Source organism: Nipponia nippon, unplaced genomic scaffold, assembly GCF_047370975.1.
Source record: "Nipponia nippon isolate SJK-2023a ecotype South Korea unplaced genomic scaffold, ASM4737097v1 scaffold_2, whole genome shotgun sequence".
Lineage (NCBI taxonomy): Eukaryota > Metazoa > Chordata > Aves > Pelecaniformes > Threskiornithidae > Nipponia > Nipponia nippon.
In genome coordinates this window covers 107,826,873-107,839,207 of record NW_028262336.1, presented here as the reverse complement: position 1 = coordinate 107,839,207, position 12,335 = coordinate 107,826,873, and positions in this window count along the sequence as shown.

Here is a 12,335-nt window from a genome sequence, read left to right as displayed (position 1 = left end):
TGTAAAACCACAGAAAATTAAGACAGAGTTGTTCCCTTTAATACTATGACTGCGTGCAGTGCAAGCAACCGCTGGCAAGACACCATCCCTTACAGGGTTTATAATTCTTTTCTTTATACTCTGCTCCAAAATAGCATGAAGCTACCAACTTCAGAAGACAGATTTGACAGCAAGCAGCCCCATCTGATGCCTGGGAGAAGAGCTGGGGGCCAGCAGAAGTGGCCCCACTTGTGTGGCCTGTGTGAGAATCCTGTGCTGTCACATGCTGTGTGACTTTGGGCATGTCACTCCTTTGTCAGCCTGGTTTGCTTAAAGAGTACATTTTTGGGAGGCAGTGACTGGGGCATCTCTCACAGGAGAAGAGGCTGAGAGCTGGGACTGTTCAGCCCAGGGAAGAGAGGGCTCGGGGGGATCTCATCAGTGTACGTGCCTGGTGGGAGGGAATGAAGAAGAGGGATCCAGGCTGGTTCCCACTGGCAGGACAAGAGGCAATGGGGACAAAATAAAAAACAGTAAATTAAATCTGAACATAAGAAAAGTCTCTTTTTACTATGAGAGTAACCAAACTCTAACACAAGTTGCCCAAAGAGGTGGAGATGCTCAAAACCCAACTGGACATGGTTGTGGATGACCTGCTCCAGCTGACCCTCCTTGAGCAGGGGTTGGAGTAGATGACCTCCAGAGGTCCTTTCCAACCCAAATGATGCTGTGACTGTGACTCCTCCCTGATAAATGGTTGTACAGTACCTTGTAGCATCATCCCCAATCTCAGGCAGGTCTTCTAGCCACTGACAGGATAAAAAGGCTTGTGTTTGTGGGAGTATTAGCATATTGTTGAAGCATTGCTTACTTTTTCTCCAATCAGGTAACTTTGAGAGACAGAAGAAGTACAAGGGTTCCTCATTCTTTTCTTCATTTTTATAAAGCGTTTAAATAATAATACTCATAGATGAGGGTCCAAGGGACGAGCCCTGAAGGATGTCTCTCCATTCCAAATAATACGCATTCCTGGGCACGTACGACTTTCTGGTTAAATCAGTGACAGACTGAAGAATTATAAATAGATCTTGCTGAATAGCGTTTATACTTAGAACGTTATTAATGTGGGCTTTTCCCTGAGAAAAATAAAAAAAACCCTTACATACAACAGCTTAAGTTTAAACAGGCTCTTGAGATCTGCTCCAAGGCCATCCTGCAGACCAGCCCTTCACTCCATGCAGACAGCAGCCCTGTAGAGGTGCCTCAAGGTGATCTCAGGGTAATTAAGGAGGTCCTCTGCCCATGCCCTCCCCACTAGCACTCTCACAGTAGGGGTGGGAGAAGAGGCACTGTGTCTGCTTTTCAGGCACTGCAACTCACAGCCGTCTCCTCACGTAAACTGAAATTGGTGGCAACTCAAAATTATGTCCTTGGTTGTGCTGTGACAGCTGAGGGGAAGATGCATGGCCCTTCCCACCTCCTCTGCTATGAGGAGGCAGGGCAGACAGAAGGGCTTCATAATTGTGGTGGTGAATTGCTAAAGGTTATATGGAAATACCCTTCGACTGAGCATCAAGAAGTCCATGTGCTCAAGCACGTCAGGCAAGTAAGGACACCAACAAGCACAGGCAAACTGGATGAGGGGTCAGCAAGGCAAGCAGGCAGCAGCAGGGCACATCCGCTGCATTGGAGGTGGCTCTTTTAAATTATTTAGATGGATGAGCTCATCTGTGGCGCATAAAGATAAGCATATCCATAGGATATAACAACAGGACAGAATGCAGAAGACACAGAGCCTAAATCAGCACTGTTCTGTGGTTTTTTGCTTTCTTGCCTCTGGTTTAACAGTCTGTTAAAAGGAAGGATCATGCATTTCGTGTTGATGAAGCAGTGGGGTACAGGAGAAGTCAGGGGACTGTCCCTGCTACTTCATGTACGCACTCGGGTTGGTCAGCTTTTCTGCCGAGTGTTGTACAAATGAGGATCAGCTTCTCTCTTTGACACGCAGCTGTGCTGTCCAAGAGGCGGCATGAAGAATTAGCTTTTTTATTATTCTTATTACATATTTGAATCTACAGTTATGACTGCAGGCCAAAATCCACTGTCTTAGGCCCAGCACATACAAGCACATATCAAGAGTTTCTGTCCTGAAAGGTTCATAGTACCAGGTTTACTCTACAGTTGACATTTATATCACATTTGCCTGATTTCCCCCCCCCCCTGCTCTCAGATATGATGACACAACACAAAGCAATGGAGGATCCAGGACAGCCGGTACATGCTGGAGATCATTTTAGGATGATTGTGTGCTGTGCAAATGAATAAAAAGAGGTGCTGCACGATGATCCTGGTAGAAGTTGTACTAGATATGACGAAAGGGATGAATCCCACCAGTTTCATGGAGGTGAGGTCATGTATTTGAAATGCAGGGTGGTCAAATATAAAAAAGAAAAAGGTGTTTTCTCTTTGGCATGTATTAAGAAAGGCTGTTATGATAGTATTCATTTCACATTCGCACAGAGAGGAAATGAGAGCTGTGGTCAGCGGCAGTCGGCTGGAACAAGGGACCCTGCAAAAGCATGACTGCAGGCTGCATCTGGGATCAGCTTGCAGCTAAACCCCGAGCAAGTGCTACAGGCATACACATCTGAGAACACATCTTTCCCACATCCAAAGATCAAGCAAAAAGGGAAGTGCTGTTTGAGAGAAGTGCTAGCCACATGGAGAGCTAAAAAGGCTATTCTGCTTTTGGGACCTAATCCTGTACTCAGATATACAAATCTTATTTCCATTAAGTCTCCGTTGCAGAACTGTCCTTTGAATTTAGCTGTCCAGGTACAAAATCATTCATCATCATTACTTTGGCAATTTGTGGGGGAAAACGATGAAGTATCCAACTAATATTTTGCTCCTCATTTGAAAAATATGACATGGCATGAGTAAATAAGTAGAATTTTGCCATCCTGTATTCTCTTTGAGAAGAATTGTGCCAGGTATCTATGGGTAGGCTGGGCTGCGGTTTTAGTGTTTCATGGCCATCAGTACTAGTTGAAACCCGACCCTGTACTGAGACATGCTTAATAGGAATAAAAGGTCTGTTATTCTAAATCAGATTAGTAGTCCAGCCAATGCAATATCCTGTCTCCAGCAGTGGCCAGCATCAAATGCTTCAGAGAAAGACACACAAACACCCACGATGGACAATCACGTTATAATCTTCGTATTTGCTAAGTTTCCACGGCTGCCAAGGCTGCCAGAGAGGCTGCTTTATGCCCTGAAGCACAAAACTTCATGTCCTTTGTAGCCTTAATGGCAGAATAACCCAACAATAACATGTGAGACCGATATTGCCATTTTTCAAAAGAGCAGCACTCTCTCCCGACAGTTGTTATTGCTGGGGTTGGAGACCACATCAAACCTGTGCTCCAAGACCAACATTAAAAGCTTTCAGCCCTGTACTGTACTCCAGCATTTTCCCTTTGAGGCAGGCTGTGAATAGGAGCATCTTCAGGAGAAGGAACACATCACCGTGAAATTTAAGGCAAGAACATCCATTGCTTCTGATTTCTCTCCAGATTTTCAGAGCAGCCTGGGAAGGTGAAAGGCTCCTGAGACAAAGGGTTTAATTCTCTGGGATTTGGCCGTGGGACAGATCAGGATTCTTTCCCTCTCTGGCGGCCACAGAGGCAAGATATTGAGCAAGGAACACACCAGGCTAGTCAACAGGATACTTTTAATACCTTTGTAGAAACACGTGGCCATTTTTTTTAACTCTTACAGAGCCAAATTTGCATTGAACTCAGTGTTACTTGGTCCTGTTGAATTCAGGACCCTTACAAGGGAGTGTTCAGGCAAAAAGCTGCACTGGAAATGAGGACCGGATCCTGCACCGTGCTTGCTGTCTGCTGTCGGCTCCCGTGCACTGTCAGTTTTTAGTGCTGGCCTCTGTAAAAAGCTCAGATTTTGTGTTTTCAGGTGTTTCTTCATACTGAAGTGATTCCTTTCCCTTTGGAGGTACACTGATTTTTGCCTATTTGCTGCTTCTGTGTCAAGCATGTGGGTCCTACCAGCCCTTCCACTGGTGCCAGCAGAATTCTGGCAATAGCGTTTAGCAGTCCTCACCTGCCTGAGAGCCAGCAGGGATGCAACAAAAGGACCTCTGAGGTTTTGTAGAGTTTATAATACACACCACTGGCCAGAATCATGGTTTATTTATTTACTTTTTAAGTTACTCATCAGGCTGATCTTACTGGAAAATAAAAATGCACAGCTATTTAAAACAACTCACATCGTGCCCCTGAATGCCCCAATATGCTTTAAGGATTTATTTCCCCCCCTCACGTTTGCAGTACCTGTGTACAAATGCAAGATGACAGGAAACAACAAAGTGATATTGAGTGCCAGAGCTTATTCCTGACCTTCCTGACGCAGCTGAACCGGGCAGGAACCATGTTCTGCCAATCTAATGGGCGTAGCAGAGATATATGACATAGTGGAGTTACAGTTACTGATGTCAGAAATTATGTCAGGCAACTCCTAAGAGCAAGGGTGAAGATTAATAGAGGAGGGTACAAAGGTGGAATAAGGAGAAGGAAAGACTAACAGGACTGAGAAGAAGAAATCCCTGGGCCTATTCTTGAGGTGGTTTAACTATCCATACATCTAGGAATTAACAGATACATCTCTCCAGTCTGTACAGGAGAATAACCCTGAAAACAATTGGAAGAAGCTCCATATTTTATAACAGATAAGAAACAGGAAGGAGAAGTTTTAGCAGAGAAGCATCCATCCTGGATAAGCTTCCTGATGACAAGGAGGAACTAAGGGGAGCACTGAAATAACGCTCAAGCTCTGAACTTGAAACTTGAATTTAGCAAAGGATTTACAAAACATAGCAGTAAAATGCTCTTTAATATCAGGAAATCAAATACGTGGAAATTAAATGTCCTATACAACTGGTCATAAGGGTTGTGGTGGCAAAAATTATTAAAATTTGCCAGAGAAAAGGGAGGTCGAAGATCCCCAAAAGCGCCATATCAATTTAAATGACAGCTCTGCAGAAAAAGGAACAAGAATCTGTGACTTTCGGGAATGGCTGTTGCAAAACTCAACGTTGCAAAAGAAATTGCCTAGAAAATAATTAAAGAAAAATACATAGTAAATGTTCAAGAGAGGACAGTAAAGGAGCACCAGAAATCACTCTCAGTCCAACCGAGGATGTAAAAGGAGAATTACTTTGTAAAACTGTTAAACACGAGAGCCGAAGCTCAAATTGCTTGTTGGTGCCACCAGGATCCCAGCCTTCATTTATGCCTTACGAGAGCCGCTGCAGCCCAAGGCTGAGCGTAGCCTATTAGCTGCGCAGAGGCAAACTCAGCGGGGACCCTGGAGTATTGGCTGCGTTTTATCATCCCTCTGTCCTGCTGACTACAGCAGGTTATTTTTTACATTATCAGGCGGCTAGGTTCATTTATGTATTTTTTTTTACTGTAAGGGTCTCCAGTGGGAAGCTAAACATTAGTGAGCTCCTATTATAGCTCCTATTTACTATTTATAAAATTAGTACTAAAAATATTAAATTGAAGTAAGAAATCATTCTTGCTCATTTGATTTTCATGGCTGTTATCTACACTACATTAGAACTCTTCAGGTTTTTTAATTTAAGGATCTTCATATGTCGTAATTTAAGGCTGTTACTTAGATGCATATGCATGTGTATATATACATAAACATGTTTATATAGGCTCTAAATCTATATGCACACATGTGTATTAATTCTCTGAACATTTTTTAAATTAACTGTAGCACTCAGATTACACTCAAATCTGATTGTATGCTACTTGAACTGAAAGAAAAACCCATCTCAGAATTTGTGCTGAGGAGATAATTGTTGTTTACATACGTTATATCAATGTAATATAACATTTCATCCGCCTTATTTTCTATCATTCATTAGTCTCCAAACCAGAAACAATATCTGAATGAAGCAGTGTCTAGAAATGCTATTTTTAATTGGCTGAAGAGATTGCTTGACCTCTGGTAACTGGTTACTGTTGTTGGGGAGACTCTCCATGAGCGGTGGCGCATTGTTTAAACATAACGGGACAATAGTCTCATGTCATCTATAGGATATGGAGACACCACAGTTCTGTGTTTCTTTTACTTTATTACTATACATGCGAGGCACAATCGACAAAGACTTCCTGAGGATGAATGTTGTCAGTATATGAAACACTGAATAACTGCTTTTTGTTTTGTTGAATAGTCCCCTTTCTTTCAGATTTAAAGGGAAAAATGCAGAAAAAAATAGCTCTGGGGAATGGAGTCTTGCATATAGGATTTTTTTTTTTTTTAACAGAGAGACTTTGGGCTGCATTGAGATCTTACATTAATTTTATATGAGTTTGACTCCACTGACATAATCTGAATGATTCCTGGTTTACAATAAGGTGAGAGAGGGACTGGGCAAATTAATAGGAGCCTGAATTCCATGTTACTTCCAAGTTCATAGTCACCTGGGTCCTGAATGCTGCCAGTGTTGGGATTGATTTTTTTTCTCTATTTTCACTTTCACTCATCATGACCATAAAACCCAAGAGAGCCTGATTTAATTCTAGCCTCCCTTTCTTATTCCAGTCCCAAGGCCTATGTGGACAGTAATAGGTGTTTGTGTAGTATAGGCGACTGCTCCCAAAATAGCTGTGGGCACAACAAATGAATGAGAAGCAATAGTGTCAAGGTTTGTCCATGTGCAAAAACTTATGCCACATTTTCAGATTCCCTTTATCAGACACTAAGGGTGGGATTCAACTTAGCTAAATTTAATCCTCTAAAAATATTGGATATCTTATCTAAGCTACCTGTCCGGCCTCCATCTGTCATCAGAGTAGCAAGGTACGTCCACCACCTTGACCTCTTAGATGAGACACTTAACTTCACTCTATCAATTATTAAAAAAGCCTGCGCAATTAGTTTAGACTAGATGCTTAATTTTTATACAGCTGAAGATAACCATGGTGAATCTCTCTCCAATCGTGTCCACTTCTCCCCACCAACATGGTGTTTTCAGCTCCACACACTGCTTAGCTGGAAAGTTAACCACGATTTGTTGCTGAGGGCTCCTCTGTACCAACCCACCCAGACCTTGGCATTGTTCATGCTCCACAGTGCTGAGATCCGATGCCAGGGATGCTGCAAACATTTATGCAGGACCTTCAGCATGAAAGCGGTACCGCTGTGGCTGGAGTCAGTGGGTACAGGCTGAATGAATTACTTAAGAGCAAGGAGAACTAGTTACGTACTTAAGCAGGTGCATAAACTTTGGCAGGATCAAGGCTTAAATAATAATCACCTTGAGGCAAGATAATGTTGTTCTTTTGTTTCCTTTGCAGCACAAAACTTGCTATTGTCACTTAATTAACTCGATTTTCAAACACGAATGATGAAGTAACTTTGGAAGCGTTACAATCATGGCATTACTTAAAACACCTCAGTGCTCTCCTGAGAGAGGTGAGAAGGTTACAGGCTGGCTGTTCTGCTAAATGAGGCTACTCAGTGATCGCAGCGTGTTCTTTGGAGCCTGCGATGTCAAGTCCAGGGCCACAGCCTGGCTGCTATTAAACTGTACGGGCAGGGTCCCACTGCCCAGCCGAGAGTTGCATCAGGTCTGAAAACCTTTCATTTTTCCGGAAGGATCCTTATATAGGACACTGGGGACACAGTGAGGGAGCTGATCATTAAAGGCTTGTTGAAAGAGAACAAGAAGAGGACGTGAAAGCTTGGAGAAAACATGTCTAGATCTCTTTTTCTTCATAGCTTTAATATGGCATGTAACGTGTATCCTTTCTAGTTCACTGTTGCGGATTTCTTTGTAGACGCAGCAAGAGGTAGTTCTTAGAGACTGGTTACACGGAATATTACAGAGTATTTTCAAGAGTATTAAAAATGCCACCAAACAAAGATCTTGTTCACTTTCCCTGCCCTTTCTGTGACAAATGACTGCAGTAAAAGTGAACTCCTGCTTTTCTTATTTATGAAACACCTCTTCCCTTTTGTATGAAAAACTGATTTTCCTGTGCTTTAGAAAGTGTATAAGTGGCAGTTGAAAAAACCGGGCGAAAGCTGTATATTAGAGTAGAGGAACATGGCAAGTACTGAAAAACAAAAAGCTATTCAGTATTTTTTCCCCCTAAAAGAAAAGGAACGAAAACTGTCATCAGACTGAATTGTTCTATTCCTGATTACTGTGTGTAGCATGATGAAACAAAAAATGCATTTCCATTTTAGCTTTCGCAGGCAATATGTGCCCACAAACCTTTTGACAAAGAACTGATTTTCAAAGCAGCACATTTCTGTAGTCTGTCAGTGATCCAGCAGAGCTCTCACGCTGCTTTGACTTTTCCAGCTCCCAAGAGTATCAGACTTTTGCAATTCTTTCTAGGATCCCAGCAAATTTAATAATGTAGGCAAACTTCTCCATAGATTGATTTTGGATTTACAAGGCCCCTGGCTGCTTGCTTCCATAGATGTAACCAACAGGCAGAATCCACACATCAGGCTTGAAAAAAAAACTCATTTAGACAGAATAGATTTTACCCATCAGCCTCTCCACAACTGAGACTGGCAATGTATCACACTTGGCCATAAACATTTCTTCAGGAAGGAACTGGTCTTAAATAAGTCAGTTTAAATAAGATCAGCAAAACCATCTCCAGTAATACCATCTGGTGACTCTTAATCACATCCAAGCCTAGAACAGTGCAAATATGAGTCAGGTTAAAAAAGACATGAGAAAAACAGTCTGAGCGTGGAAATGCAAGAGTATTAAGTTAGAGTAGCTCGCAGCCTGTAAGATGGAGAAGATCAATAAAGAGGAACACGTAGCTAAGCAATTCATAAACTCAGGGACTAAGGCAATACATTCCCATTAAAACGCAGCCACTTACCAAAACTACCCTGCCCACTCTTACGTCTGATTTTGGCTTAGTCCTTACGTACTGCCCAGGTACTAAAACAGGTACAGAGTTGAAAGATGAGCGCAGAGTTGAGCACCACGTGTTTGCCGTAGTCTCACCAGCACCGAACCGTCACTTCCCTGCCTGGGGAGCCATGGCAGCAGTGTGTGCCTTCCTGAAATTGCACAAGAACCCATAAGAGCAACCATTGCATTTTCTGTATTTTCTAAGCCATTGGTAATATTTTGTAGAATTTGAATTTTTATATGCAAAGTGGTAAGTTTTTTTCTTTTCCACATTTGTTTTTCCTTTTCTGCAGCTGAACCCTTAAATAAACAACAGCCTGTAGTAATTTGTATCAAGAGTAACAAGGAGGAAAGGTGGGCAACACTGAACGCTGTCCTGGTTTGAGGAAGCAAATAATTTAAACAGTTTGCTTATACGTTCTTTTGCAAAGCAATTTTTTTTGCTGCTGGCATGCAATCGTTAGACTCAGTTTCGTTTCACTAACTGCAATGCCATTCCCTCTCAGTAATGAGCATCCAAAAGTGATGCATCACAGGATCGCTGTATCAGGGAATGTTGACAAATAAATGAATGTGCTGATTTCTTTGGCATTTAAGCCTTTCATTCAACCCTCTAATCTAAGGACAGGTGTTCTCTTAAAGTGGATTTACATGCTAGCAAATATAAATAAGGACTTAAGATGTTGTTAGAGACAAGATCTCTATAGACTTAGAAATTATTAGAAAAAATGAAAAAGGTGAGATTGGTTTTCCCATTTCGAAAATATTTTCACATTAGTTTAACAGGATTTGATGTGATGGTTTTACAAGTTTATGAAGAAGCAGCTGAATAATTTGGGCAATATGTGTTTAATCTTGTCCTGAATATTGTGTTTGCATTAAGCAGTTAGCAGAGTGCGCATCTGTCTCCTCATCACCAGCCTCCATTCTCATGCTCTTTCTTTCCTTCTTCTGGCAAAGTATTTTTGCACATGCTTAATCCCAAGAACATCACTAATCCCAGGCTGTTTATGTGTGGAAACTAAGCACAGCCTGCCGTATTTATTGGCCTGTGCTGGGACTATGAGGGGATCTGTCGTCTCCTGGGAAAGCCTATACCGTGTGTGCTGTGGCATGGGGCTGACTTCCACTGGCCGAGGGTGGGGAGAAGACATCCTCTCCCTGTGGGCGTGAGGCAGCCCTCGGGTCATGCACACCGTGGAGATCAGGCTTGAAGCACCTGCTGTGGCAACTAAATTCAGGAGATCACTGAGCTCCTCAGGTGGTCTGGTCTAAATGTCAAGCTCAAGTGGTTGGCTTAAGTCCACCTTAGATGTTTCAGCATGGTTTCTGCTTGTGAGGTCCGTAGTGTGGCATGTCTGGGTGCAGCCCTGTTTTTTCTCTTTCATTTCCAGACTGAGTCCTGGCTTCGCAGCTGTGGAGAAGAGGGACTCTGAATCAGTCCTTGCCCTTTTCTCACACAGTAGGTGACCAGATCTGTCAGAAGCCCCATGGGGACAATCCCTTCCCACTTGTGACCTTGGCTCACTCTCAGGGAATTTGAGTAAGGTGGAGCAATGTGTGATGGATGCTCTTGTCACATATTGATCAGACAATTTCTCCCGAGAGAGTCTGGGCATCCATTTCCTCCTACTGGGGAACAGCATCTCTTGGAGAAGCCAAAGAAAACTACTGATCAGATAGGTGAACACAGAAATATATATAAAAATATGTATTCATAAAAGTACGTATGTGTGTGTGTGTGCGTGAGTAAAGCCGGTTGATTCTTTTTCCCCAGATCCCCTGCCTGTGAGTGCTGTTACCTGGTGTTTGGCCCTCTGGGCATTTTGTAAGTAATTGGTTGTAGAAGAAACGGGCATGTTTGGTGGGGTCTTCTAGGGAAGGGCATTTGGAGTGTTTCAGTCCAAAGCACTCCGGAGGGAAGTTTTATGGGTACTCTTCCTCATTGTACAGAATCAGATATACACGTGCAAAATCAAGCAGAGAAGGATACAGTTGCTTTTATGATTGGTTCAGCTTGACAAAATACAGGAATAGAGAGTTTCTTTGTCCTTGTACAGGACGGATTTGTTGTTCTTCAAGCACTTTTGTGAGCAAATGAATGTGTTAAATTAGGTCCTATAGAGACTTGTTGGCAATTTTAAAGACACGGCATAATGAAGCTTGTTTCCAACTCTGCAGGGATAGCTTCTTTTGTTAATCTACCAAATTAAGTATTGGGTAGGCTTGTTTCGCTAGCAAATGGGAGAGGAGACCCAGGAGCCCTATTCTTTTACCCTCCTGCTCCCAGCTCTGTGACCACCCTCTCTTGCCTGCAGGGAAACCAGAATTCTGTTTTCTGAGGGGTCAGTACAAACCTTTTCTGACATACGAGCCTGTCTCAGATCAAACACCTCCCTTGACAAATACTGACATACATCTGAAAAAACCAAACCAAGCCAGAAGAAAACCCCATCTGTTAATTTCTTAACACGTTTCACATTTGTTGCAGGCATGCTGGTCAAAAAACCCACCCCAACAACATGATTTCATGGAGAAAATATCAGTCCCCCAATTCATAGAGAAGTATTCTACAGCAGCTTTGGACACTTAGGAGTGGATTCCCCTCAAAACCATCTGAAAGGTTGGTGCTTACCTTAAGATTCAAATGAACTACAAAGAAAGGCAAGAGCAGAGGGCAAGTCATCCCATCTACTTTGGCAGCTGTCTTCGGAGGGATGAACCATATTTTGGCAACCCGTTTCTCCTCTGACCAGACAAGCAGCCAACATGGCTAGCTTAGATTAGATGCCTGACTCCTGAAAAGCTAAGTTTAGGTGATAGGAACCCCAACCTTAAATTTTTAATTTTAAGACAAACTGAGTGGCTTTGGGCCCCCTAACAGTGTCTGCTGTTCCTTTTCCAAAAAACCAAGCACTTCATGTCATGCCAGATATTGATTTTAAAAAGTGGTTGTCTCTCAGCTGAGATGTGGTACCGTAGTATTCCAGCTGCCAGAGCATTCCTGCTCTGCTGATGAGCAAAAAGAGAAAAATACCCCCTCCAGCTGCACACTGAGCAGTGAGGAGCCTTGGGCTGAGAACAACAGAGTGCTCAACTGATTTTGGCCAGTACATCTGAATAAAACAACCTTCATAATATTAGAACAACAAAACACTTTACTGCTCTTAGAACAACAAACCACTTTGTGCACATCAGCAGAGCAATCTTTGCTAGAGCAGTGGTATCTCAACAAGTGATCCATGCCTAACCTTTCCAGCATTAATCACTGGAAACGCCCGTGCTAGCAATGTGCTTTTACTTGCACATCATGGAAATAATGGCCTCATCTATACACAGCAAAGTCAGTGGAAAGGCAATGACACAGAGCCTGGGG